The sequence below is a fragment of the Aotus nancymaae genome, unplaced genomic scaffold (genome assembly GCF_030222135.1).
Source record: "Aotus nancymaae isolate 86718 unplaced genomic scaffold, 86718_ANA_hifiasm-v0.15.2.pri h1tg000029l, whole genome shotgun sequence".
NCBI lineage: Eukaryota > Metazoa > Chordata > Mammalia > Primates > Aotidae > Aotus > Aotus nancymaae.
The window spans coordinates 7133859-7161819 of record NW_026988442.1 but is presented as its reverse complement, the minus strand read 5'-3'; the positions used below and the strand labels follow the sequence as shown (position 1 = coordinate 7161819).

At 43.1% G+C, this 27961-nt stretch overlaps 1 pseudogene; it reads right to left on the bottom strand.

Moving 5' to 3' along the window:
- Positions 1–17464: 17464 nt before the first annotated feature.
- On the bottom strand, positions 17465–19387 carry LOC105719342 (small ribosomal subunit protein eS4-like; annotated as a pseudogene).
- Between the last annotated feature and the right edge of the window lie 8574 nt (positions 19388–27961).

Sequence of the window (27961 nt, the reverse complement as noted above, 5' to 3'; positions counted from 1 at the left end):
ACCAGGATATGCTGGGGTGACAAGAGCTACCACTTACTAAAGCCCTTACTGGATTGTGATGAGGACACATAGCACAGGAAGGTGCAGAAAGGTTAAATGACTCACCCAAGGTTCCAACTAGAAAGTGGTGGAATTGGACTCAAGCCCCTACTTCTCTCCCCCACCATCTGTAACCACTGTCCCTGGTCAGCAGGCATGGCCTGGCCCCTCCATAACCACCTGGAGATGTTTGCAGCGACCACCCCACCAAGGTGGTCTCTCTTCCCCTAGACTCCCCGACTTCAGTACAACTTGCTGCCAAGATAACATTCTGTCTCTTTTTCTTATTGTGGTAAAAATATATATAATGTAAAAGTCAACCATTTCTTTTTAAGAGATGGGGTCTCGTTATGTTACCCAAGCTGGTCTTGGACTCCTGGGTTCAAGCAATTCTTTTCCCTCAGCCTCCCGAGTAGCTGAGATTACAGGCATGCAGTTTTGCACCAGCTACCTTTTTTTATTATTATTATTTTTGGAGATGGAGTCTGGCTCTGTCACCCAGCCTGGAGTGCAGTGGCATGATACTGGCTTACCACAACCCCCACCTCCTGAGTTCAAGCAATTCTTCTACCTCAGCCTTCTGAGTAGCTGGGATTACAGGTGCCTGCCACCATGCCTGGCTAATTTTTGTATTTTTAGTAGAGATGGGGTTTCATTGTGTTAGCCAGGACGGTCTCGATCTCCTGACCTCATGATACACCCGCCTCGGCCTCCCAGAGTGCTGGGATTACAGGCGTGAGCCACTACACCCAGCCCCGGCTACCATTTTTAAGTACACCGTTCAGTGACCTTAAGTCAATTCACACGGTTATGCAACCATCACTGCCATTCACCTCAGAACGTTTTCATCTTCCCAAACGAAAACTCTGTACCCGTTAAATACTAACTTCCTATTCTGGCCTCCCCTAACTAACTAGCTTTATGACCTTGGATAGATTGCTGAATCTCTCTGAGACTTAATTCCTTAGTCTGTAAATTGGGCATAGTGATGGAAACTCCTATACAGAGCAATGATGAGAATTAAATAAGATTGTGTTTGTTAAGCCCTGATTTCAATGCCTGGCACCAGGGCAGAGCCCAGGGAGTGGTAGCTGGGATCACTAGGATTCTTATGAAATCCGAGTCAAGTGAACAGGAGAAGGAAGAGGGGCTAGAGAAAAGGCAGATGGAGTGGAGAGCATAGTGGAGTGGAAGGAAAGCAGGGAGATGTTTAGGAAAGCAGGAGAGTCAGCAGCTGCCTGGCGCCAATCAATGCAGAGGCTAGAACTTGGGCAGTGCTTTGGGATCTGGCAACTAACATGTCTCTAGTAACTTTTGAAAAAGGAGTGTGGTTTTTAAAATAAAAAGTAAGTGGGGCTGGGTACAGTGGTTCATGCCTATAATCCCAGCACTTTGGGAGGCTAAGGCAGGTGGATCACTTGAGGTCAGAAGTTCAGGAGTTTGAAACTAGCCTGACCAACATGGAGAAAACTTGTCTCTCTAAAAATACAAAAAGTAGCTCGGCATGGTGGTTGGGCACCTGCAGTCCCAGCTACTCAGAGGCTGAGGTACGAGAATCACTTGAACCCAGGAGGTGGAGGTTGCAGTGAACCAAGATCATGCCACTGTACTCCAGCCTGGGTGACAGAGCAAGACTCCAGCTCTAAATGAATGAATGAATAAATAAATAAATAAATAAATGGGAAAGACCGTTGGAAGTTACGTTAGGGTCTCTTCTGGGGAAGGGCTGGTAGTAGGCAAGTTTGAATGCCAGGCTAGTGAGTCTGGATTTTCTATTTAGACAATTATGCCACTTCAGAGGTATTTGAGTGGGTGACAGCCTGGTGCTGGTTTGGGATGATGTATCTGGGTGGGGCAGAAGGAGAGGAGGACCCATGCATCACACCCGCCCAGGTCAAAATTAGAATGTGATTGACAAGAACCTTAAACTCCCATGTTGAGATTTTAACCACTCAGTTGCTCCAGAAATTCCCCAACTCTGGCCCAGAGAGGGATGGGGGGCAGACAAAGGAGAGAGGTGGAGAGGGGGATATTGCAGGAAGGAGCCAGGCCCAGGCAGGTTGCAAGTTGCAGCTGCTCAGATTTTTTGCGATTGCTCATACCGTTCACCCGCAGCTTCCAAATCTGGAAGACTCTTCAGGGACATATAAATAGTAACTGTTATTTGAGAACCCGCAGAGCCTCACCTGCTCTAGCAACTGCCGGAGGCTTATTTCACTTAGCATGATGTCCTCTAGCCACAGTGCAACCTGTAAATCTATACAGCTATTATTTGTCAGTTAAAAACCACCACCACCTCGCACACTGGTTAAGTGGAAAAAAGAGAAACAAACAAAAAATCACCACCACCACCACCACTAGAGGGTACTTGCTGGGTGCTTTATCTCAGAAGATGACCTCGCTCTCCCCAGGGCTTGTCATGATACTTTAATCACACAATGACAATGAGAACCATCTAGTCACACAGCGACAATGAGAGCCAAAAAAGGATGACATGCAGAACACACGCATGACCAGTCCAGTTCCTTGAAAGTGATCCGGTCACCTGGACAGAGAACACAACAGTCAGGGGCTTGTTAAGAAACGATTGTGGTTTTGCTTAATGATGACTGAGGAACTAAAGTCAGTCTTCCATTTATGATTGGCAAGGTGGTCTCAATGCATCTGTCCTGCTTAAGAAAATAACCCCCGCTTCCAAATCTTTCCAACTTCTTCAAATTCAAAAGTCTGACGGAGGCTCAGACTGCGTGGCGGGTGGGTGTTGTTCAAGACACAGCTTGTGGGATTAATTTTTGGCAGGAAGATCGCAGTGTTGAATACAATGAAACTCTGTCCTGAGAACAAGCCTCTCAGGGAGCCGTTGCTGCTCTCTGACTGGCAGGGCCTGAGGAATTCATTACAGGGGATGAAAGATCTACTGAGAGCCAGGATTTATTCCTGCTTGGGAGTCTCCTGGGGTCACTGCATTTTCCAAAAACGATGGGAGAGGCCCGTTTCATAAGACTCCAACAAAGTAGATTTTGGGCTTCTAAGAGAAGGAACTATCATGTTCTTTTAAAATTTTTGTTTGGGTCACTGAAGCCTAATTAGATGTTTTCTATTTGAAATGACCCCTTTTGTATATGTCTCTGCCACAGGACCACAGTATAACAGATGTGATTTCCGTGAAACGCACCTACCATGGGTCCTAGAACACAGTAGGTGCTCATTAAATGCTTTCTTCCATCTGCCCTGGGTGGTCCTAAATTTTTCCGAGTCAGATCCAAGCAAGTTCTGTGTAAATGCTTACATCAAAGTAGGGTCTGTGGTCTTGAATTCCTCCCTCCAAGTTAGAACCCAAAAAGTGCCCTGATTCTGTAGCAACTTTAAGAATCTCTGTGATTTATTTGAGTGAATCTTTTAACTGAGAAAGTAATAAATTGTGACAGATCTTCACCTGTTAGCTGAGAGTGCCCCTGAAAGGTCACCTAGCTTTCAGGAGAATCGGTTTCTAAAGTGAGGATTCAAAGCAAAAATACTTATGGAAAAAATGTAAAGGGTGAAATAAATGTGCATGCTCCTGTTTTTGATGGTGGTTAGGGGACATATTTTTCCTGCCCTACTTCTTCATTTGAAGTTACTTTCCAAGTAACTTTCAAAACTTAATTCCATCTTCCATGACCCTGTTTCCAAATAAGGTCACATTTGCAGGTACTACAGCTAGGACTTCACTATTTCTTTTTGGAGGCCAAAATCAGTCCATGTAAATCAGCTTTAACAAATAAGATAGCCGCCTTATGCCACAGCCCCACACTGAGCAACGTCATTTGGGTAAATATTTCATCCTAACCATTTGTAATCTAAGGGGATTACAGTTTGCCCAGCCAACAAGAAGTGGGTGTCTGGCCTCAGTCCATCACTGTTACCGGGAGATGCTTGTTGCCATGTGGCCCACTCAAGGACAGGCAGTTGAAACCAGGCATCCAGGTGCTTCCAGTCCAGCCTCCACACCTGCTAGACTTTGCTCTCAGTTCTCCGTCCCATTATGAGAATATGTGCCTAGAAAATGGATCGCCCTGACTTTGAGTTGTGATACGTGGTGTCTCCATGTTTGTCTCTCTGATGTTTAAGTATACCAGATCACTAGTTCCCAATTCCACCTGTTTCCTAATGCTACTGTAACAAAGTACCCCAAACTATGTTGTTGCTTAAAACCACACAGAGTTATTCCCTTACAGCTCTGGAGGCTAGAAGTCTGAAACCAAGGTGCTGGTCCGCAGAACCAAGGATTGGTCCACAAACTCCAAGGATTGCTGATTGTTACCAGAAGTGTGGAGAATTGCTCCACAGAATCAGCAGTCCTTGGAGTTCCTTGGCTTGCGGGGGCCTAGGGAGAACGTCCCCTTTGCCCTCTGAAGGTTCAATGGAAATCAAAAGGGAGATTCATTAGGAGATAAGGCATCCAAACTTATTTGGTCATAGTATTGTATCACCCAGGAGCCTTCAAAATGAAGACCTGAAGATATAGGGGACACTGCCCATTTAACAAACTGTAGGCAGCTACGTAGAAATGTCAGTGGGCAAAGAGGATAAGATATAATGTTAATAGGCTGAGTGGGGAAACTCAGCAAGGCCTGTCTGTTTAGATTCCTCTTGAACTGTCTGCAGAGCATTCCTTCTGTATTAGTCTGCTCTCACAGTAATAAAGACATACCCAAGGCTGGGTAATTTATAAAGGAAAGAGGCTTAATTGACTCACAGTTCAACAGGGCTGGGGAGACCTCAGGAAACTTACAATCATGGCGGAAGAGGAAGCAAACTTGTCCTTCCTCACATGGCAGAAGCAGAGAGAAGTGCAGAGTGAAAGAAGGGAAAGCCCCTTATAAAACTACCAGATCTTGTGAGAACTCACTCACTATCACCAGAACAGCATGGAGGTCACTGCCCCCATGATTAAATTACCTCCCACCAGGTCCCTCCCATGATATATGGGGAATATGAAAAGTACAATTCAAGATGAGATTTGGGTGGGGGGTAATTTACACAGCCAAGCCATATCACCTTCCTCTGGGTGTGGGGCAGGACTACCTCTGGAATGGGGACCTTGTAAGCTCTTATCAGATGAGATAAGTCAAAAAATGTCCTTATGGCCAGTTTTTATACCAAAAGCCAGAGGGGGAGATGGAAAGTTAGACTATTTTTAGGTTTTATGGCTGGCTTGGAGGAAAAGGGACTCTGGTTTCTACAGCCCACGCTGAAGAAGAGGCTGTTTCTGAGACTTTCATTTTGGGGTGTCCGGTTTTCATTTCTACCAGCAATCGCAACATGGCCATCTTCCCTCTGTGTCTGTGTCCAAATGTCCTCTTTTTACAAGACCACTGATTGCATTGAATTAGGGGCCCACCTATCCTGCTTCACTGTGAACTCATCATAGCTTAATTACATCTCCAATGACCCTATTTACAAATAACACCACCCTCTGAGGTACTAGATTTAGGACTTCAACACATCTTATGTGGAGGATGCAATTCAAGCTATAAGACCAACCAGAAATTTTCTTACTGTTTTCCTCTATTGGGCTCTACATTTTGAAACATTTGCTTACCAAACAAAATATGTTAGTGAATATTTGTTCTTCTGGTTTATTTTTTTAAATAATCAGTCATCCAAATAGGCTTTCCATTCCAGAAGAAGGTGGCATAGAATCATTTTTCCCTGTTGCTCCCTCTAAACAACTAAAACACTGCTAATTAGTCAATGGACCATGACACAAGGACTTTGAAAGCCGTGAGAAGGAGGGCAGACTGGCTGGGAGCTTGAAGACTTGAGAGGTCTGGTGAGTCCCCTAGATTTCCTTTTTATCTCCCACGTACTTTCAGACTGGGTGCCCCAGGGGCCTGCAACCTGGAACCACCAACAGGAATAGACAATATAATCCAAGAGAGGCCTGCTCTCTCTGTTCAAAGGAAAGGGAGAGCCCAGCAGAGCCTGAGTTAGGAGCCTGAATCCTCCTTCCACAACCCAAGTCCCTGCAGTCCATCTGATCCACCAGCTGGGTTGGCATCAGCTGAGCTCTGGGTCTCCCTGTTCTCCGTTGAGATTCCACGGTGTGTTTCTACCCCCAGACAGCACCAGCAAAGGCTGAGTGTGAATCCCAGCAACACCAGAAGAACAAAGCAGGAAAAAACAAAAAACGACAAAACAGAACAGAATTTGGAGGCCTCAGAAAAACTAAACTGTCATTGATACAAATGCCCACAAAAGTCAACCAGATCCTATGCATAAGACCTGAACAAGATGAAACCTCACTGAAACAGAAGAGTTAGGATCAAGGTGATGGATGCAGCAAACCACCATGGCACATGTGTATGTATGTAACAAAACTGCACATGTATCCCAGAACTTAAAGTATAATAAATTTAAAAAGAAAAGAAAAGAAAAAAGAGTCTCCAGCAAGGCACAGTGGGTCACACCTATAATCCCTGCACTTTGTGCAGCTAAGGTTGGGTGGATCATCTGAGGTCAGGAGTTCGAGACCAACCTGGGTAACATGGTGAAACCTCATCCCTACTAAAAATGCAAAATAACCCACGCGTGGTGTCACCTGCCTGTAGTCCCAGCTATTTGGGAGGTTGAGGCAGGAGAATCACTTGAACACGGGAGGCAGAGGTTGCAGTGAGCTGAGATCACACTGCCCCTAATTTAATTCAGTTCTGACACTCTTTACCTGGAGATAGCATCAGACTCTACAGGTTGGTAACTGTATCAGGTTAATTGCCAGAGAAAGAGGTTTAATCATAAGGCAGCCAAATGAGGAGATGGAAGGAAAACTCAAATCCACCTTCAAGACGAGTTTGGGGACAGAGGTTTTTAGGGATTTGGAGTGGGCTGAGGTCTGGGGAATCATTGATTGGTTGAAGGGTGCAGGGTAAAGCCATGGGACAGGGAGATTAAAAAACTGTTTTCTCAAGCAGATCTGGTTCCTTGTTGTGGGAGTCTTCAAACTGGTGGGTGTCAGCCATGCCTGCTGGAATTCAGGAGCTGAAGAACAACTTAAGCAATTCTTAAACAAAAGCCATATGATTCTAACATCAGAAGTCTCATCTATAGAAACAATGGGGATGCAAATGGTCTAGAGCGTGCCTTTCAGCTAGCAAGCAGCCCCAAAGAAGTGGGCCAGAGTGCAGCCTGACCAATGCCTACTTATAATTACATTTCTTTTTTTAATTTTTAAATTATACTTTAAGTTCTGGGATACATGTACAGAACTTGCAGGTTTGTTATATAGGTATACACATGCCATGGTGGTTTGTTGTGCCCATCAACCCATCATCTATATTAGGTATTTCTCCTAATGCTATTCCTCCCCTGGCTCCCCACCCCCTGACAAGCTCTGGTGTGTGATGTTCCCCTCTCTGTCTCCATGTGTTCTCATTGTTCAACTCCCACTTATGAGTGAGAACATGTGGTATTTAGTTTTCTGTTCCTGTATTAGTTTGCTGAGAATGATGGTTTCCAGCTTCATTTATGTCCCTGCAAAGGACATGAACTCATCATTTTTATGGCTGCATAGTATTCCGTGGTGTGTATGTGCCACATTTTCTTTATCCAGTCTATCATTGATGGGCATTTGGGTTGGTTCCAAGTCTTTGCAATTGTAAACAGTACTGCAATAAAATACATGTGTATGTGTCCTTATAGTAGAATGATTTATAATCCTTTGGGTATATATGCAGTAATGGGATTGCTGGGTCAAATGGTATTTCTGGTTCTAGATCCTTGAGAAATCACCACACTGTCTTCCATAATGGTTGAACTAATTTACACTCCCACCAACAGTGTAAAAGTGTTCCTATTTCTCTACATCCTCTCCAGCGTCTGTTGTTTCCTGACATTTAATGATCGCCATTCTAACTGGCGTGAGGTGGTATCTCATTGTGGTTTTGATTTGCATTTCTCTAATGTCCAATGATGATGAGCTTTTTTTCATATGTTTGCTGACTGCATAAATGTCTTCCTTTGAGAAATGTCTGTTCATATCCTTCACCCACATTTTGATGGGGTTGTTTTTTTCTAGTAAATTAGTTTAAGTTCTTTGTAAATTCTGGATATTAGCTCTTTGTCAGATGGATAGATTGCAAAAATTTTCTCCCATTCTGTAGGTTGCCTGATCACCCTGATGATAGGGTTTTTTGTTTGTTTGTTTGTTTTTGCTGTGCAGAAGCTCTTTAGTTTAATTAGATCCCATTTGTCAATTTTGGCTTTTGTTGCCATTGCTTTTGGTGTTTTAGTTATGAAGTCTTTGCCCATGCCTATGTCCTGAATGATATTGCCTAGGTTTTCTTCTAGGGTTTTTATGGTTTTAGGTCTTAAATTTACATCTTTAATCCATCTTGAGTTAATTTTTGTATAAGGTGTAAGGAAGGGATCCAGTTTTAGTTTTCTGCATATGGCTAGCCAGTTTTCCCAACACAATTTATTAAGTAGGGAATCCTTTCCCCATTACTTGTTTTTGTGAGGTTTGTCAAAGATCAGACAGTTGCAGATGTGTTGTGTTATTTCTGAGGCTTCTGTTCTGTTCCATTGGTATATATATCTGTTTTGGTATCAGTACCATACTGTTTTTGTTACTGTAGCCTTGTAGTATAGTTTGAACTCAGGTGGCATGATGCCTCTAGCTTTGTTCTTTTTGCTTAGGATTGTCTTGGTTATACAGGCTCTTTTTTGGTTCCATATGAAATTTAAAGTAGTTTTTTCTAATTCTGTGAAGAAAGTCAATGGTAGCTTGATGGAGATAGCATTGAATCTATAAATTACTTTGGGCACTATGGCCCTTTTCATGATATTGATTCTTCCTATCCATGAGCACGGAATGTTTTTCCGTTTGTTTGAGTCCTCTCTTATTTCCTTGAGCAGTGGTTTGTAGTTCTCTTTGAAGAGTTCCTTCACATCCCTTATAAGTTGTATTCCTAGGTACTTTAATCCCTTTGTACCAATTGTGAATGGGAGTACACTCATGATTTGGCTCTTTGTTTGTCTGTTATTGCTGTATATGAATGCTTGTGATTTCTGCACATTGATTTTGTATCCTGAGACTTTGCTGAAGTTGCTGATCACCTTAAGGAGACTTTGGGCTGAGATGATGGGATTTTCTAAATATACAATCATTTCATCTGCAAACAGAGATAATTTGAGTTCCTCTCTTCCTATTAGAATATGCTTTATTTCTTTCTGTTGCCTGATTGCCCTGGCCAGAACTTCCAATACTATCTTGAATAAGAGTGGTGAGAGAGGGCATCCTTGTCTAGTACTGGTTTTCAAAGGGAATGCTTCCAGCTTTTATCCATTCAGGATGATATTGGCTGTGGGTTTGTCATAAATATATGTTCCATCAATACCTAGTTTCTTGAGAGTTTGTAGCATGAAGGGGTGTTAAATTTTATCAAAGGCCAATCTTCACTGGTTTTGTTTATGTGATGGATTATGTTTATTCATTCGCATATGAAGATTTTCACATTTATTTCATCAAGGATATTGGCCTGAAATTTTTTGTTGTTGTGTCTCTGCCAGGTTTTGGTATCAGGATGATGCTGGCCTCATAAAATGAGTTAGGGAGGAGTTCCTCTTATTCTGTTCTTTGGAATAGTTTCAGAAGCAATGGTAGCAGCTCCTCTTTGTACCTCTGGTAGACTTTGGCTGTGAATCCATCTGGTCCTGGGCTTTTTTTGGTTGGTAGGCTATTAATTACTGCCTCAATTTCAGAACTTGTTATTGGTCTGTTCAGGGATTCGACTTCTTCTTGGTTTAGTCTTGGGGGGGGGTGTATATGTCCAGGAATTTATCCATTTTTTCTAGATTTTCTAGTTTATTTACATAGAGGTGTTTATAGTATTCTCTGATGGTAGTTTGCATTTCTGTGGGATCAGTGGTGATATCCCCTTTATCATTTTTTATTGTGTCTCTTTGATTCTTCTCTCTTTTTTATTATTCTGACGAGCAGTTTCTATTTTGTTAATCTTCAAAAATCAGCTCCTGGATTCACTGATTTTTTTTTTTTGAAGGGGTTTTTGTGTCTCTATCTCCTTCAGTTCTGCTCTGATCTTAGTTATTTCTTGTCTTCTGCTAGCTTTGGAATTTGTTTGCTCTGGCTTCTCTAGTTCTTTTCACTCTGATGTTAGGGTGTCAATTTTAGATCTTTCCTCCTTTTTCCTGTGGGCATTTAGTGCTATAAATTGCCCTCTAAATACTGCTTTCTCTATGTTTCAGAGATTCTGGTACATTGTATCTCTGTTCTCATTGGTTTCAAAGAACTTATTTCTACCTTAATTTCATTATTCAAAATTTTTCAGGAGAATAGTAGTCTTTGAGGAGAAAGTTGTTCAGTTTCCATGTAGGTGTGCAGTTTTGAGTGAGTTTCTTAATCCTGAGTTCTAATTTGATTGCACTCCGGTCTGAGAGACTGTTATGATTTCTATTCTTTTGCATTTGCTGAGGAGTGTTTTACTTCCAATTATGTGGTCAATTTTAGAATAAGTGCAATGTGGTGCTGAGAAGGATGTATATTCTGTTGATTTGTGGTAGAGAGCTCTGTAGATGTCCATTAGGTCCGCTTGGTCCAGAGCTGAATTCAAGTCCTGAATATCCTTGTTAATTTTCTGTCTCACTGATCTGTCTAAAATTGACAGTGGGGTGTTAAAATCTCCCACTATTATTGTATGGGAGTCTAAGTTTCTTTGTAGGTCTCTAAGAACTTGCTTTATGAATCTGGGTGTTGCTGTATTGGGTGCATATATATTTAGGATAGTTAGCTCTTCTTCTTGTATTGATCTCTTTACCATTATGTAATGCCCTTCTTTATCTTTCTTGAACTTTGTTGGCTTAAAATCTGTTTTATCAGAGGCTAGGATTGAAACCCCTGCTATTTTTGCTTTCCATTTGCTTGGTAAATATTCCTCCATCCCTTTATTTTGAGTTTCTGTGTCTTTGCATATGAGATGGGTCTCCTGAACGCAGCACACCAGTGGGTCTTGACTCTTTATGTGATTTACCAGTCCATGTCTTTTAATTGGGGCATCTAGCCCATTTACATTTAAGGTTAATATTGTTATATGTGAATTTGGTTCTGTCATTATGATGCTAGCCGGTTATTTTGCCTGTTAGTCAATGCAGTTTCTTCATAGTGTCAATTATTTTTATAATTTGGTATGTTTTTGCAGTGGCTGGTACTGGTAGGGGTTTTTTTGTTTGTTTGGTTTTGATTTTTTTCCTCCATATTTAGTGCTTCCTTCAGGAGCTCTTGTAAGGCAGGCCTGGTGATGACAAAAATCTCTTAGCATTTGCTTGTCTGTAAAGGATTTTATTTCTCCTTCACTTCTGAATATTAGTTTGGCCAGATATGAAGTTCTGGGTTGAAAATTCTTTTCTTTTTTTTTTTGAGACGGATTTTCACTGTTATTACCCAGACTGGATGGCACTATCTTGGCTCACTGCAACCTCCGCCTCCTGGGTTCAAGCAATTCTCCTGCCTCAGCCTCCCGAGCAGCTGGGACTGCAGGCGTGCACCACCATGCCCAGCTAATTTTTATATTTTTAGTAGAGATGGGGTTTCACCTTTTTGACCAGGATGGTCTCGATCTCTTGACCTTGTGATCCACCTGCCTCAGTCTTACCCAAAGGAAAATTCTTTTCTTTAAGTATGATGAATATTGCTCCCCATTCTCTTTTGGTTTGTAGGGTTTCTGCTGAGAGATCCTCTGTTAGTCTCATGAGCTTCCCTTTGTGGGCAACCCAACCTTTTTCTCTGGCTGTCCTTAACATTTTTTTCTTCATTTCAACCTTGGTGACTCTGACAATTATGTGTCTTGGGGTTGCTCTTCTCAATGAGTATCTTTGTGATGTTCTCTGTATTTCCTGAATTTGAATGTTGATCTGTCTTGCTAGGTTGGGGAAATTCTCCTGGATCATATCCTGAAAAGTGTTTTCCAACTTGGTTCATTTCTCCCATCACTTTCAGATACACCAATCAAACATACGTTTGGTCTTTTCACATAGCACCATGTTTCTTGGAGGCTTTGTTCTTTTTCATTATTTTTACTCTAATCTTGTCTTCAGACTTTATTTCATTAAGTTGATCTTAAATCTCTGATATCCTTTCTTTTGCTTGATCAATTCAGCCATTAATACTTGTGTATGCTTCACAAAGTTCTCATGCTGTGTTTTTCAGCTCCATCAGGTCATTTATGTTCCTCTCTAAACTGGTTGTTCTAATTAGCAATTCCTCTAACCTTTTTTCAAGGTTCTTAGCTTCCTTGCATTGGGTTAGAACATGGTCCTTTAACTCGGAAGAGTTTGTTATTACTCACCTTCTGCAATCTACTTCTGTCAAATCATCGAATTCATTCTCTGTCCAGTTTTGTTCTCTTGCTGGCAAGGAGTGATCCTTTGGAGGAGAAGAGGCATTCTGGTTTTTGGAATTTTCAGCCTTTTGCACTGGTTTTTCCTCTTCTTCATGGATTTATCTACCTTTGGTCTTTGAGGTTGGTGACCTTCAAATGGGGCTTCTGTGTGGATGTCCTTTGGTTGATGTTGATGGTATTCCTTTCTGTTGGTAAGTTTTCATTCTAGCAGTCAGGTCCCTCTGCTGAGGTCTGCTGGAGTTTGCTAGAGGTCCACTCCAGACCTGTTTGCCTGTATCACCAGTGGAGGCTGTAGAACAACAAAGATTGCTCCCTGTTCCTTCCTCTGGAAGCTTCATCCCAGAAGGGCACCTGCCAGATGCCAGCCATAACTCTCCTGTATGAGGTGTCTGTTGACCCGTGCTGGGAGGTGTCTCCCAGTCAGGAGGCACAGAGGTCAGGGAACCACTTGAAGAGGCAGTCTGTCCCTTAGCAGAGCTCAAGTGCTGCACTGGGAGATCCACTGCTCTCTTCAGAGTTGGCAGGCAGGAACATTTAAGTCTGATGAAGCTATGCCCACAGATGCCCCTTCCCTCAGATGCTCTGTCCCAGGGAGATGGGAGTTTTATCTATAAACCCCTGACAGGGGCTGCTGCCTTTTTTTCAGGGATGCCCTGTCCAGAGAGGAGGAATCTAGAGAGGCAGTCTGGCTACAGCGGCTTTGCCAAGCTGTGGTGAGCTCCACCCGGTTCAAACTTCCTGGTGGCTTTGTTTATACTGTGAGGGGAAAACCGCCTACTCAAGCCTCAGTTAGGGTGGATGTGTCCGCCAAACTGGAGTGTTCCAGGTCGACTTCAGACTGCTGTGCTGGCGGCAAGAATTTCTAGCCAATGGATCTTAGCTTGCTGGGCTCCATGGGGGTGGGATCCACTGAGCTAGACCACTTGGCTCCCTGGCTTCAGTTCCCTTTCCAGGGGAGTGAACGGTTCTGTCTTGCTGGCATTCCAGGTGCCACTGGGATATGAAAAAAAACTCCTGCTCAGTGACTGCCCAAATGGCTGCCCAGTTTTGTGCTTGAAACCCAGGGCCTTGGTGGCATAAGCACTCGAGGGAATCTCCTGATATGCAAGTTGGGAAGACCATGGGAAAAGTGTAGTATCTGGGCCAGAATGTACCATTCCTCATGGCACAGTCCCTCACAGCTTCCCTTGGCTAGGGGACAGAGTTTCCCAACCCCTTTCACTTCCTGGGTTAGGCAACACCCCACCCTGCTTCAGCTTGCCCTTCGTGGGCTGCACCCACTGTCTAAACAATTCCAATGAGATAAGCCAGGTACCTCAGTTAGAAATGCAGAAATCAACCACCTTCTGCATTGATCTTGCTGGGAGCTGCAGACCGAAGATGTTCCTATTTGGTCATCTTGCCCATGACCCCAGAAACGTTTTAATTATAACTATATTTCTATCCAGAACCAAGCATGTAATTCTTGTTAACCCTGTAAGTATGGTTTCAGACTGAGGGCTCAATCCCACAGGACTTCCCCCCACATTTCACATGCCAGTCACAAGTATTAATAGTATTAATTGTACCTTACACTTCTGACCAATTGGCTCTAAGTCACAGATTCCCATGATCTCCATCTGGGGTCTGATTAATTTGCTAGAGTGGCTCACAGAACTCGGGTAAATACTTATATTTCCCCACTTAGTATAGAGGATTGTACAAAGGATCCAGATGAACAGCCAGGTGGAAGGGGTATGTAGTTTCCATGTCCTCTCCCGGCATGCCACTCTCCGGGAACTTCCATGTTCAGCTTCTGTAAGCTCTCCAAACCCTGTCCTTCTGAGTTTTACGGAGGTTTCATAATGTAGGCATGATTAAATCATTGGCCACTGGGATCAATTCAAACTTCAGGCCCTCTCCCGTCCCCCAAGGTGGAGGATGGGGCTGTGAGTTCCTACCCGTTAATCACATGGTTGGGTCCCCTGGCAACCGGCCACCCATCCAGTGGTTATCTAGGGACTCTCCAAAAACCACCTCACTAACAAACTCAAGTGTGGTCAAAAAGGGATTGTTATAAATAGCAAAAGACATGTTCACCTTACAACTCTGGAGCTATTCTAAAACTGTTTCAGATCCAAGGATAAAAGGTCAAATGTTTTAACAAAAGATTCTCCTATTGCTCTAGCTACTCAGGAAATTACAAGCGTTATGAGCCAGAAATTGTGGACAAAAATCAAAATATATATTTCATAATATTACACCTTGAAACAAATGAAAACATAGAAAATCTCAGCAAAAAATAAAACCAAATAGCAATTCTAGAACTTAGAAATACTAGAATCGAAATTAAAAACTCACTGAATGGGTTCAATAGTAGAGTGGAGATGACAGGAATAGAATCTGTGAACTTGAGGATAAGTCAGTAGTATATACACAATCTGAACAATGAAGAGAAAATAGACTGAGAAAGAACAGAGCCTCGGATATCTCTGAGACAATCACAAAAGATCCAATGTTCATATCATTAAAGTCCAGAAAAAAAAGGAGAAAGAGCTTGGACAGAAAAAGTATGCAAAGAAATATTGCTGAAAATTTCCCATAGGCCAAGCACAATGACTCACACCCTATAATCCCAGCACGATGGGAGGTCAAGGCTGGCCGATCACTTGAGGCCAGGAGTTCAAGACCAGACTGGGCAATATGGCAAAACCCCGTCTCTACAGAAAAATTCACCTGACATTGAGGTGTGTGCATGTAGTCCCAGCTACTTGGGGGGCTGAGGCAGGAGGATTGTTTGAAACTAGTTGGTCAAGGCTGCAGTGAGCCAAGATCACACCACTGCATTCCAGCCTGGGTGGCAAAGTGAGACCCTGTCTCGGAAAACAAAACAAAAAAAAGAAAAAGATAATTTCCAGCCAGCCGCAGTGGCTCACACCTGTAATCCCAGCACTTTGGGAGGTTGAGGCAGGCGGATCACCTGAGTTCAGGAGTCCAAGACCAGCCTGGACAACATAGTGAAACCCCATCTCTACTAAAAATACAAAAATTAGCCAGGCATGGTCCCAGCTGGGTCCCCTGGCAACTAGCCACCCATCCAGTGCACCTGTAGTCCTAGCTACTTGGGACTGAGGCAGGTCAATCACTTGAACCCGGGAGGCAGAGGTTGAAGTGAGCCAAGATCACGCCACTGAGCCACTGTACTCCAGCCTGGGCAACAGAGTGAGACTCCAGCTCAATAGAAAAAAAAATGTAATTTGGCAAAAGACATAAAATTGCAGATCCAAGGAGTTCAGCAGACTCCAAATAAAATAATCTACCCAGCATAACCTACCCAAGGCACGTCATAATTAAATTTCTGAAAACTGAAGACAAAGGTCACGGTTGGACAGAAACAACAGATGGCCTGTAAAGGAACATCAATATGAAGAACAGCTTTCTCATCAGAAACTACAGAGTCCAGAAGGAAGTGGCACATCTTCCCCAAGTGCTGAGAGAAAGACCTGCCAATCACAAATCTTACATAGATGGTGAAACTATTCTTCAGGAATGTAAGGGAAAAAGAGTCTCAGGCATAGAGAAACTAAGAATGTATTGATAGCAGATCTACCCTTAAAGAATGACTAAATTAATCCCTCAAAACAGAAAGACAATGATAATAAAAGGCTGGGATTTTCAGCCTTTTATTATTCCATTTCAGTAAAAATAGAAGTAAATATAACATCCTATCCTTCATTTCATTAGTTTCTTTGACCATATTTATGGTTAAAGCAAAAATTATACATTTTCTGATAGGTATGTAGAGGTTATACTTAGGATAATTATATTTTTGTAGGTGTAGAGGATAAAGGAATTAAAAGGAAGTAAGCTTTCTGCCCTTCAATAGAAATGGTAAGACACTGACACCAGTAGGCTGTGATAACTTACATATGAATAGAATAGTAGCTAAAACAACCCCTACAAAAACTATACAAAGTGGTATACTAAAAAAAATTATAAATAAATTAAAGTGGAACTCTAAAAAATATTTAAGTAACCCACAAGAAGGCAGAAGAAAGATAACCAGGTAACAAGAAACAGGGAACAAACAGTAAACAAATTAAACTCTGACATATCAATAATTACTTTAAATGTAAATGGACTAAATACATTAATTAAAAGACAGAATTGCAATGTGTACAAAGTTACAATTAGAAAGGAAGAATAAGTTCTGGTGTCCTACTACACAGTAGAGTGTCTCAAAATAGCTAGAAAAGAGGATTTTGTATGTGCCTGTAACAAAAAAAAAATTAATGTTTGAGGTGATTAGATATGCTAATTACCCTGATGTGATCATTACACAGTGTATTTATGTATCAGAACATCACATTTTACTCTATAAATACATATAATTATTGTAAGGCTGGTTGCCTCGCTGGGAGCTTGGATACACACCCCCCCGCCTTTTTTCCGAAAGCTCGGACATGCTCAGGCATGTTCCCTTCTCCCCTTCTCGCACAGCCTGGCCTTCCCTTAAATAACCCAGTATGCAAGGGGGGTCTTGTGATTCTAGCCAATAGCAGCCAAGTCTTTCTAGCCAATAGCAGGCAAGTGTTTCTAGCCAATAGCAGTCGAGTAATTTTAACCAATAGCAGCCAAGTCCTGTATGCAAACAAAGGCTTGTAACCTTACGCAGTAGTAGTTCTGCTCTCCCACAACCAATCGAGTTCCTCCACTCCCTATAAAACCCCACATCTGAGAGGAGTCCACGCGACTTCTCCGGCCCCTCCTGTCGGACCGCAGAACCTCGCTCAGGAGGCTGAATAAAATCTTCTTGTGTTAGCCTCAGTTTCTTCCTTTTAAACTCGGCAAGAACAAACCTTACAATTATTATGTGTAAAAAATTTTATTAAAAATAAGAATATTGGCTGAGTAGATTTAAAAACATTACCCAATGATAGACTGTCTATAAAAAACTCAATTCAAACATAATGATATAGCTAAGTAAAAAGTAAAAGCATTGAAAAAGATATATCATGTAAGTATTATATTTCAAAAAGGAAGAATGGCTATATGAATATCAAAGTAGACTTCAGAGCAAGGAAATTATCAATCATGGAGAGGAACTTTACATGATGATAATAGATCAAGATCAATCCACCAACAAGAGAGAGCAAACCTAAGTGTGTATGCACCAAAAACAGATCTTCCAAAACCATGAAGCAAAAACTGATAAAGCCAAGGGAAGAAACTGACAAATCTACTATTATAGTTGGAGACTTTAACACTCTTCTCTCATTAATTGATGGAACTACTAGACAGAAAATCCACAAGGATCCAGGCATGGTAGCTCATGCCTATAATCCCAGCACTTTGGGAGGCCAATTCAGGAGAGCCAATTGAGTTTGAGAAAAGCCTGGGAAACTTAGTAAGACACTGTCTCTACCAAAAAAAAAAAATTGTTTTATTTTCTTTTTGGCTATCAATCATGCCACATTATTTTTAATTACGTACAAAGATCTAACATGTCACCCAGGGACCATTTCACCCACTGCTCTGTTTGGCTGCCAATCTCTTGTCTCTCTCTTTAGCAATGGTGAGGCAGATACCATTTCCTCGAGGAAGAGAAAACCATGGTTTATTGCCCTTGCAAATAACAAAAATGTTGGAAAGTCGAGTGGCAAAGCTGTTGCCATTGGCATCTTTGATGTGAATCACATCAAAAGATCCAGGGTGCCTCTCTCTGTTGGTAATCACACCAATTCTTCCCAGGTTAGCACCTCCAGTCACCATATACAGGTTACCAGTGTTGAACTTGATGAAATCAGTAATCTTGCCAGTCTCCAAATTGATCTGAATGGTGTCATTCACCTTGATGAGGGGATCAGGGTAGCAGATGGTGTGAGCATCATGAGTCACCAGATGAGGGATTCCTTTTGTGCCCACGTTGGTGTCTGTCCCTTCATGGTCGCCAGATGTTGGGGTCTATGAGAACGACACGTCTTCCAGGGTCTCTTGACCTGCAAGAGGGTCCCAATACCTGGAAGAGAGAGTGCGTGGAAGAAAAGAATGATAGAAAGATGGAGTCTGGAGGACTGACGAGGCAATACCCCAGTCAGCAGTTTATTTCATACACAGGGTCTCATTATATACTTTTCAGCCCGCAATGGCTGACGTCAAATCATTACAACAAAGGGGAACAGAACATTGCAAGCCTGGGGATCAAGATAAAACTAGTACATAAAGGTTGATCCAAAAAATCATAAAACAAACCGATGACCTTTTCTACTTACAGGAATAAGATAACATTTTACAACTGTCAAAGCAAGCGATAAATCTTGAGGACAACAATTTCAAATGGCATGCGAATAATCACAAGCTTCAGTGAATACTTGGTAAACAAAGTGATAAAACTAGCCCAGTACAAAAACTTCAAGAAACACAATGTCTAATAAAACCACACAGCCTTCACCCAGCCATAATATTAGGTCAGTGAGCCAGAGATAAACTTCTGCAATATCAAACTCCTTTCAGTTCCTTCTTTCTCTCAGCTTGACTGCTTCCAGAGGGGAGAAACGTGTCTGGGCTCAAACTCCATTATGGCGGAGACACTTAGGGGTCTCAATGCTGGAGTGATCCCCACACCCACAAAGATCTTTCTCACTTTGCACAACTTGTGCTTGGTCTCCTCAGGTGTAATATGATGTACAGCAAAGTGACCCTTGTTGTTATAGATCAGACAGAAATTCTCTCCCGTCTCGTCAATGCTGATGACATCCATGAATCCAGCAGGGTAGGTTATATCAGTTCAGACCTTGTCATCGATCTTAATGAAACGCTGCATGCAAATCTTCTTGACTTCCTCTCCTGTCAGGGCATACTTGAGTCTGTTCCTTAGGAAAATGATGAGAAGGAGACAGTCTCTCAACTTGTGGGGACTGGTGGATGGACGAGGAACAAACCGTCAGTTTATCCAGCATCCAGTGCTTTGGAGCTGCTACCTGCTTCAGATGCCTCTTGGGACCATGAACAATGGCTGCGTTAGGCACAGAAAGAGAAAAAAATAATAATTAAAAAAATTAGCCAGGCATGGTAGCACAAGCCTGTACTCCTAGCTACTCAGGAGGTTAAGGCAGGAAGATTACTTGAGCCCAGGAGTTTGAGGTTGCAGTAAGCTATGACTGCACCAGTGCACTCCAGTCTAGACAACTGAGATAGACCCTGTCTCTAGAATTAAAAAAAAGGAAGAAAATCATAAGGATATAGAAGAATTGAACAACACCTTCAACCAACAAGATCTAATAGAACAAACAACCCAAGAATAGCAGAATACATGTGCTTTTCAAGTGCCTATGGAGCATTCACTAAGATTAACCATGTCCTGGATTGTAAACCAACCTCAACAAATGTTAAAAATAATAATAATAAAATTAGAAATCCCTAATCACTGCCCTCTTTTACAAGCTGTGACTCTTACCCAGATGTTCTCCATACATAAGCTTTCAACAGAGGAGAATGATAGAAATTACTCGAGAACCACCATTCCAGGTCAGTGAGGCACATGAGCTTCTACTAAAGAAATAATTTCCAGTAAAAGGATACAATAAATAGAATACATGTTCCCACTAGGCCGGGCTTAATGAGTACTCTAACTTGGAGAAAAGTTATTATTTCCAGAGCTTCCTCCAGCCTTCTTCCTCCACCCAGAAGTGATGCTGCAAGAAGTGAAATTACTTATAAATCAGTAGTGCCTCAAGCACTTTACAAAAGAGGCCCCACAGGTAAGCTCCACTAAGTGTAAATAATAACACTAATAACACCTCTCTCATCTTGTCTTTATCTCTGGGCCTGGGAGGATCAAAGCCATCTGAGAGGTACAACTTCAAAGGCAACTGCATCCCAGATCCAGGAATGGGTGCACTCCAACAGGCCCCTACATCCTCAGCGTCCACATTTCACAACTGTTAAAGGTGCCGAAGCATTTACAGTGATTGATAGAGTCTTTCTGAATATGATACCTCTTTTACAAAATTAATGGCACTATTTCCAATAGCAGAATCAGCAAAGACACCCATTTTCCAGGGCAGGGTATCCATCCCATTGTTTGATTTTCTGCCATCCCAATAAGTGCCTTAATGGAATGCTTGTACGAATTAAGTTGACTGCCAACAGATTTGCTTTGAATATCTTTTATGTTTCAAGGCAGCCCTGGAAATAATTGATGACTATGGGAGATGTGGAATTAGGGAGCAGTGGGAAAGCAGGGTTGACAGTGCCATCTCAGGATTTGGTGGGCTTCATTATTCAGTGGCCAGGAGTAGCGGGGAGTCTGGGGCCTGAGGGGAGGGTTGCCCTGATGGGCTGGACTGGCTCTGGAGTTGCTGACTGAGCCAGGAACCAGATGCCTGCAGAAGCGTGGTTCAGGGTTAGACCTGCAGGGAGATGGATCCCCTAAGACAGTGTCTAAAACCATCCTCATAGGGTTAACAAGAATTTATATGCCAGGTTTGGGGCAGAAATATAGTTATAATTAAGCATTAATTAGGCTGCACTCTGGCCCACTTCCTTATAACTGAGTCATGCAGCACTAGATACTGACTGTTTAAATCCCCATTTTCACATAGATAGGACTTCTGATGTTAGAATCATAACTTTTGTTTAAGAATTGCTCAAGATATTCTTCACATCCTGAATTCCATCAGGAAAGGCTGATGCCTACCAGTTTAAAGACCCCATGAGGAACCAAATCAGCGTGAGAATGCAGTTTCTCCATCTCCCTGTCCAATTACTTCCCCCTGCACTCTTCCACCAACTAACAATCCCCATACATCAGCCCATTCCAAAGCCCTTAAAATCCCTAGTCCCAGATTCCTTAAATTGGTGGATTGGAGGTTTCCCACCTCTTCATTTAGCTGTCCTGTGATTATTAGATATTTTCTCTTCAGCAATCCCCGTTGCCTTGGCATATTGACTTGCCAGGCATTGGGCAAATGATCCTGTTACATATCCACTGAGCCACATGTGGAAGCCTTGGCCGGTGCCAGTCAGTATCAAGGAAATTGGTTGATTAGTTGTGGTAAGGGGGAGGAAATCATCAGGATGTGGAAACTGCATTCTTTGGTGAGTCAGCTCCTGTGGGGTCCTTAAGACCAGCTGGCATCAGTAGTTTCATTGGTATGTAGAAGCTGAAAGAATATCTCAAATGGAAAACTTAATGTTTTATAATGTTCAAGCTGTTATCTATAGAGCAGCTAAGGGGAAGGATCATCTCATAACAGGGTCTATATAATTTTGAGTCGATTGGCCCCAAACAGCTTTGAGGAAGTGGAGCAGAGAGCAAGCAGACCTCATGGTTACTGCTGAGTGTGCTGCAAGCTTGGTTCATCTTTGTTTCTCCCCCTTCCTTCTTCCCTGATTAATTTTATAAAGTCTATAGGGATGGTTTCACCACACAGATGTTCCCATCCCTCCTCTGCTGTCATCTCTCTAGGCTGGGACCCCAATGTGCATGGGCTCAGCATTGGCCAGATAATGGGAATGGTGGTCTGCTCCCACCTGCTCCCACCTCTGTAGAGACTTTTCTATAGCAATTAACCCCTCTCTCTCCTGTACCCTTGACTCTCCCCATAATCCAACTCCTACCCAGCATTCAACCATCTCCCCCATCTTAAAAAACAAATGTTCAGTCAGGCACAATGGCTCACACTTGTAATCCCAGCGCTTTGGGAGGCTAAGGTGGGAGGATCACCTGAGATCAGGAGTTCGAGACAGCCTGACCAACATGAATAATTCCCGTCTCTACTGAAAATACAAAAATTAGCTGAGAGTGGTGGCACATGCCTGTAATCCCAGCTACTTGGGAGGCTGAGGCAGGAGAATAGTTTGGACCTGGGAGGCACAGGTTTAGTGAGCCAAGATCACACCATTGCATTCCAGTCTGGGCAACAAGAGTGAAAATCTGTCTCAAACAAAAAAAAAAACAAATGTGTTCTTGATTCCCAGTCCAGAGGCGGCCCCTTCTCCTCCACAAATAAGTAAACTTACTTAAGAGTGTCCTGCATCCGGCCTGCATTCCCTCATCTCCCAGCACAGCTGCACCTGTGGAAAGCCACCTGAAGCCTTCGTGTTCCACTGCACACTTCTGCAGCCCTGTCCAAAGACCATCTGATTGGCACCCAACAATGGGCATACCCCAGGACTGATCACCCTCCTTCCTGAAACTTCCTCTGCTGGGTTCGTTGCTGCCATGTTTTGTGTTCCTCCTGCCTCTCTGGTTTCTGCTTCGGACACTTGGCTGGTTTCCCCCTCTTCACGTGGACTTTGGTCCTGCTCTCTTTCCTTTTGCTTCTTAGCAATACTTTCTCCCTGGGTTCCAAGTGTTACCCATGTGCTGACAACTACTGGGCTTAAATTTCCAGTCCTGAGCTGTGAACGCATCCTCCCAACTGCCTGCCCTGCATCTCCTGCTGGAAAATGGCACTTCTGTCCATGTGAGTGTGCACGCCTGCCTTCCCTCACTCCTGCACCCAAACCCTCAGCAACCCCTGCGCCTTCTCCCTCTGAAATCTCCTCTCCCAGCTGCTTCTCTTCATGTCCACTGCCATTACTCAAGTCCAGAGCGCTGGCATCTCTCCCTCAACCTCCACCAGCCTCCCAGCTTCCATTCCTGACTTCTCCAAACCTCGCACAGCCCTTGAGCCACCATGGTCATCATGTCTCTTTCTTGACAAAGGCGTCAGTGGATTTCCATTGGCTTTCATTGAGAGCTCTGTCCCAAACATGACCTCCGAGGCCTGGCATCTGCTGCCATGGGCCCCCTTTCTTGTTGTTCTCATGTCCTTCACCCCTTAGTCACTGTTTCCAGCCACACAGACCTCCTTTCAATTCCCTGAAACCATGGAGGTCTTTCTCCAGGTCAGGACAGTGCTCTCTCTGTTCCCTCTGCTTGGAGCAGCCTCCCTCCCATTCTCTTTCCAGCTTACACCGACTCTTCTCTAGGTCACTGCCATAAATACCCATCCCCAGGGAGGTCTTCCCTCCACCCCAGCATGCATCTCGCCTTCCACTGTGATCTCTTGTCACACCTCAGCTTCTCCTTCTCAGCATGTATTACATTTTGCATTCTGGAATGTTCATTTGTATGAATTGTTATTTACTATCTATTTCTTCCACTTAACAACCGAAGGGCAGAGGTGATCCTATCTGTTTCCATCATGACAACAACCTCCCAGCTTTTAGAATAGAAATAGGCACAGAGTAGGGATTCAATACATTTTTTTTGAATGAGCACTAAACATTCTGCAGTAACAGATAAACACACAGACATACAGATGCTTATTAAACACGAATGTGATTCCCTGTTGTAGCGGTTGGTGTCCCACCCAATCTCTTTCACTGTTCTGGAGTCCCCATCCTCCCAGCTGCTGTGTGAATTGGCTGCAAATGTCTCACAGCTGCCCTGCTTCTTTGGGGAGCTGCCCTCAGCAGAGGAGAGCTGGCTGGCTGGCAACCCTCAGCCCCATGGATGGCAGGCCTACCCCTTGCCTCCAGGTAGGGTCAGCAGGACAGGGAAGGGGAAGGCAACCCTGCAGTGCTGTTCATGCTCCAGAGCTCACCATCAGTTGGCTGAGGCTAGATGTGCCTGAGCCCTCTTCTTCCTATAGCACTTTCCCTCTTCTGCTCCCCTAACCAGTATTTTTTGAGAGTTTTCCCTCTGTAAGCCACTTGAACAAGAAACTCTGAAGCTGGGCACTGTGGCTTATGCCAGTAATTCCAGCACTTTGGGAAGCTGAGGTGGGTGGATTGTTTAAGCCCAAGAGTTAGAGACCAGCCTGGGCAAAATAGTGAGACCCTTGTTTCTACAAAAAAATTTAAAAATTAACCAGGCATAGTCACATGTGCCTATAGTCCCAGCTACTCTATGGAGGTTGAGATGGAGGGATAACTTAAGTCCAGAAGGTCAAGGCTGCAGTGAGCCATGATTGTGCCACTGTACTTCACCCTGCAACAGAGTGAGACTCTCTTAAAAGAGAGAGAGGAGAGACAGAGAGAGAAAGAAAAGAAAGAAAGAAGAAAGAGAAATAAAGAAGAGAAAGAAAGAAGAAAGAAAGAGAAAGAAAGAAAGAAAATCCAATAAAAAACACTTATAACAGGGAATAAAACATGTGGCATCAGGGATGAGAAGGAGGAATTAAATGAAATAAAATGAGAGAAAAATCTTGTACCAGTGTATGCCCCTAAAAATTGAGGTGAATGAATTAAATCTCTGCATCTTCTATCCCTCCCTAAAATTATTGAATTAATGAATGGGAGAAGAGAAAGAAGGAGTAGAAGAGGAGAGCAGAGTGGAGGACAGCAGAGGATTTCTCTTTTAGTGCCCCTGGGAGGTCATGATGTGTCCCATGAGGCCAGAAGGGGTCTGCTGTTCCCCAATCCCGTAATGGGAATCTCAGCCACTTGTAAAGGAGGAAAAATGAATATTAGTTCCCTAAGCCTCCTTTGCCTTGGAACCAACCAGCATGCGCTGTGTTCTACAACATAATCCTTTGTTAATCGCTAGCTAGGGCACTAGGTAAAGCAGTTTTTCAAATCCTGGCCCCTTGAGCTCACGGCATTTGAGATAAACAAATATGTTGCCATGGTGACACAGTGACAGATTAATTACTAAATCCTCCAGGAGTAAAGCTGTTTTAATGGTGTAACCTTAATGGATAGGAGCTTGTGCAGGGTTGGGAGCTGCAGTGATCCACAGCCCTCTCTCAGCACAAAGTTGGGGTCAGCAGATCTGGGGCTGGAGGGAGGTGGAGCAGCCACAACCCTTACCTCACACCAACATTTCCTGGAGCCCTGGGCTTCCTGAGTCTGTCCTGCCTCTAGAAACGGAATCTCTAACACCAAAGCTTGTCCCTGAAAAATACCTGCATCATCCTTTTATCCATGCTTTTGCCGGTCATTATGCAGCCTGCATCTCTGCATAATTAATGAGCTAATCCTCACAGCCACTCCCCACTTCCCCCACCACTAAGCTCTTCTTAGCTAGAAAATCCTCTGAAGCTATTGGTAGTAGGGCTCTGCCCAACAACAGTAATAGTGTCAGGCATGTGATTCCTCAAAGGAAGAGAGGAGGAAAATATTCTGGGACAAACACAATGGATGCAGATCTCATCAGGGAACCCAAGGTAGAATCTAGCCCACATTTTTAAGTTAACAAGATTATAAAGTTATGTAATTCTCACAAATAAGCTTGTTCCTTATAATCCACAACAGACTTTTACAAATTCAGGTGGGTTCTTTTGTCTTGGCTGGAGTAAAGTTGCGTGATCTCACTGCAACCTCCACCCCCCAGGTTCAAGCAATTCTCCTGCCTCAGCCCCCCAAGTAGCTGGGATTACAGGTGTGCGCCACCATGCCTGGCTGATTTTTGTATTTTTAGTAGAGACAGGGTTTCACCATGTTGGCCAGGCTGGTCTTGAACTCCTGACCTCAGGTGATCCACCTGCCTCGGCCTCCCAAAGTGCTAGGATTACAGGCATGAGCCATCATGCCTGCCCTCAGGTGGGTTCTTGTATGAGCCTTGGTGGCTCCCATTTCTCCCAAACGATGAGCTGAGATGAAGACAAATATGTCTTTGAGTGGTTATGGAGTTGAAATATTCACAATAAGTTTGCAATAATAACTGAAGTGACTATAACTGAAGTGAGTGGAAACAGAGTTTTCCAAAAAGTCACAATTTCGGATAAACCCGACTCTAAGCGAGGAAAGAAATAAGACATTAAAGAGATATTATGAAGCTTTGGAAAGGCATTCCAAAAGTTTTTGAGCCCATCTAACAACCATCTCGGTGTTTTTTGTCTCCTTTCTCTAATATTTAAATGTAATTTTGATGTCTGCCAGATTAAATTATCCATTGACCAATTTATGCCATTAAGCTTAAATGCTGTAATTATCCTTAATAAGTATAACTACCAACCTGCTTTTGCTTAATGGTTGTAAAGTTTTACGCCTTTTAATAATCCTCCTACAGGTTTGAAGTTCGTTTTTTTCAGATAGCTAAAATTCTGCTCTGCATGAAGTGTCAGACCAGATCAAAGAGTCTTGCTTTGTTCACCAGAACAATATGAGCTTGAAAATGCAGGGTTGGAAGAAAAAAACACACCAGAAAATGATGTTCTTTCAAGAAAACTGGCAACCAAAAAAATCCTACACAAATTTTGCAAAAAGAAGGCTAATCTCCTAGAATATGTTTTTCTCTATATATGCAGTTCAAGTCCAATTAAAAAAAAAAAGAACTTTTTCCAGCTTTACGTTTATATAAAATGGGCCCTCTTTTTATTCCATGTGCTTCATAATCTTCTTTCCCAGGAATATTTAGAGTTGGATTTTTGCAGATGATACCCTGTTCTCTGTATGTCACAGCATGCGTTTTTTGTTTTTTTGTTTTAGGAGCCAGGGTCTGGCCAGGCGTGGTGACTCATGCCTGTAATCCTAGCACTTTGGGAGTCCAAGGTGGGTGGATTGCTTAAGCTCAGGAGTTCCAGACCAGCCTGGACAACATGGCGAAACCCCCATCTCTACTAAAAATACAAAAATTAGCCAGGTGTGGTGGTACATGCCTCCTAGCTACTCCAGTGGCTGAGGCAGAAGGATTGCTTGAACCCAGGAGGCGGAGGCTGCAGTGAGCTGAGATGACACCACTGCAATCCAGCCTGGGCAACAGAGTGAGACTCTGTCTCAAAAAAAAAAAAAAAAGATTGGAATCTGGCTCTGTCACCCAGGCCAGAGTGCAGTAATGCAATCATAGCTCACAGCAGCCTCAAACTCCTGGGCTCAAGCAATCATCCTGCCTCAGCCTCTCATGTAGCTTGGATTACAGGCATGAGCCATCTCACCCAGCACACAACATATACTTTTCATTCCACATTTCACATCTCTCCACCCTGGGTTATTTATTTATTTATTTATTTATTTTGCTTTGGTTCTATCTATTGAGGTATCTCATTTTCAAATAAGTGTTGTATTCAGGAACTTCTTTTTGTGAGTAGATGTTTATACTAACTCCCATCTTTAACCCACAGTGGAATTCAGACTTTTTTCTTCTTTTTTTCCCCCTTACTTATATGGCATCAAAATCAAAAGCAAAAATAAATCTGGGATTAGTACAGAGAAACCCGATTCCAAAAGGTCAGCATACTAGCCTAGGTAACACTGCAAAACTCTGCTGTGAACTGTGCATGCGAGGGATCTAGGTTGCACGCTCCTTATGAGAATCTAACGCTTGATGACCTGAGGTGGAGCAGTTTCATCTCGAAACCATCCCCCTCCCATCCGTAGAAAAATTTTCTTCCATGAAACCGGTCCCTGGTGTCAGAAAGGTTGGGAACTGTTGAACTAAGGGGCATCCATGACTCTTATCTACATTATATGAGGAAGGGGTGAGGAGCGTCTTTGCAGTACGTGCCTTTCGTTTCCCAGAACACGAAAGTAGGGGGATTTCGTAACCCTCACTGTTTTCCAAGAGTTACAGAGTACTCTTAGGTAAAATTTAGTGTTGTCAATGACCACATTCAAGG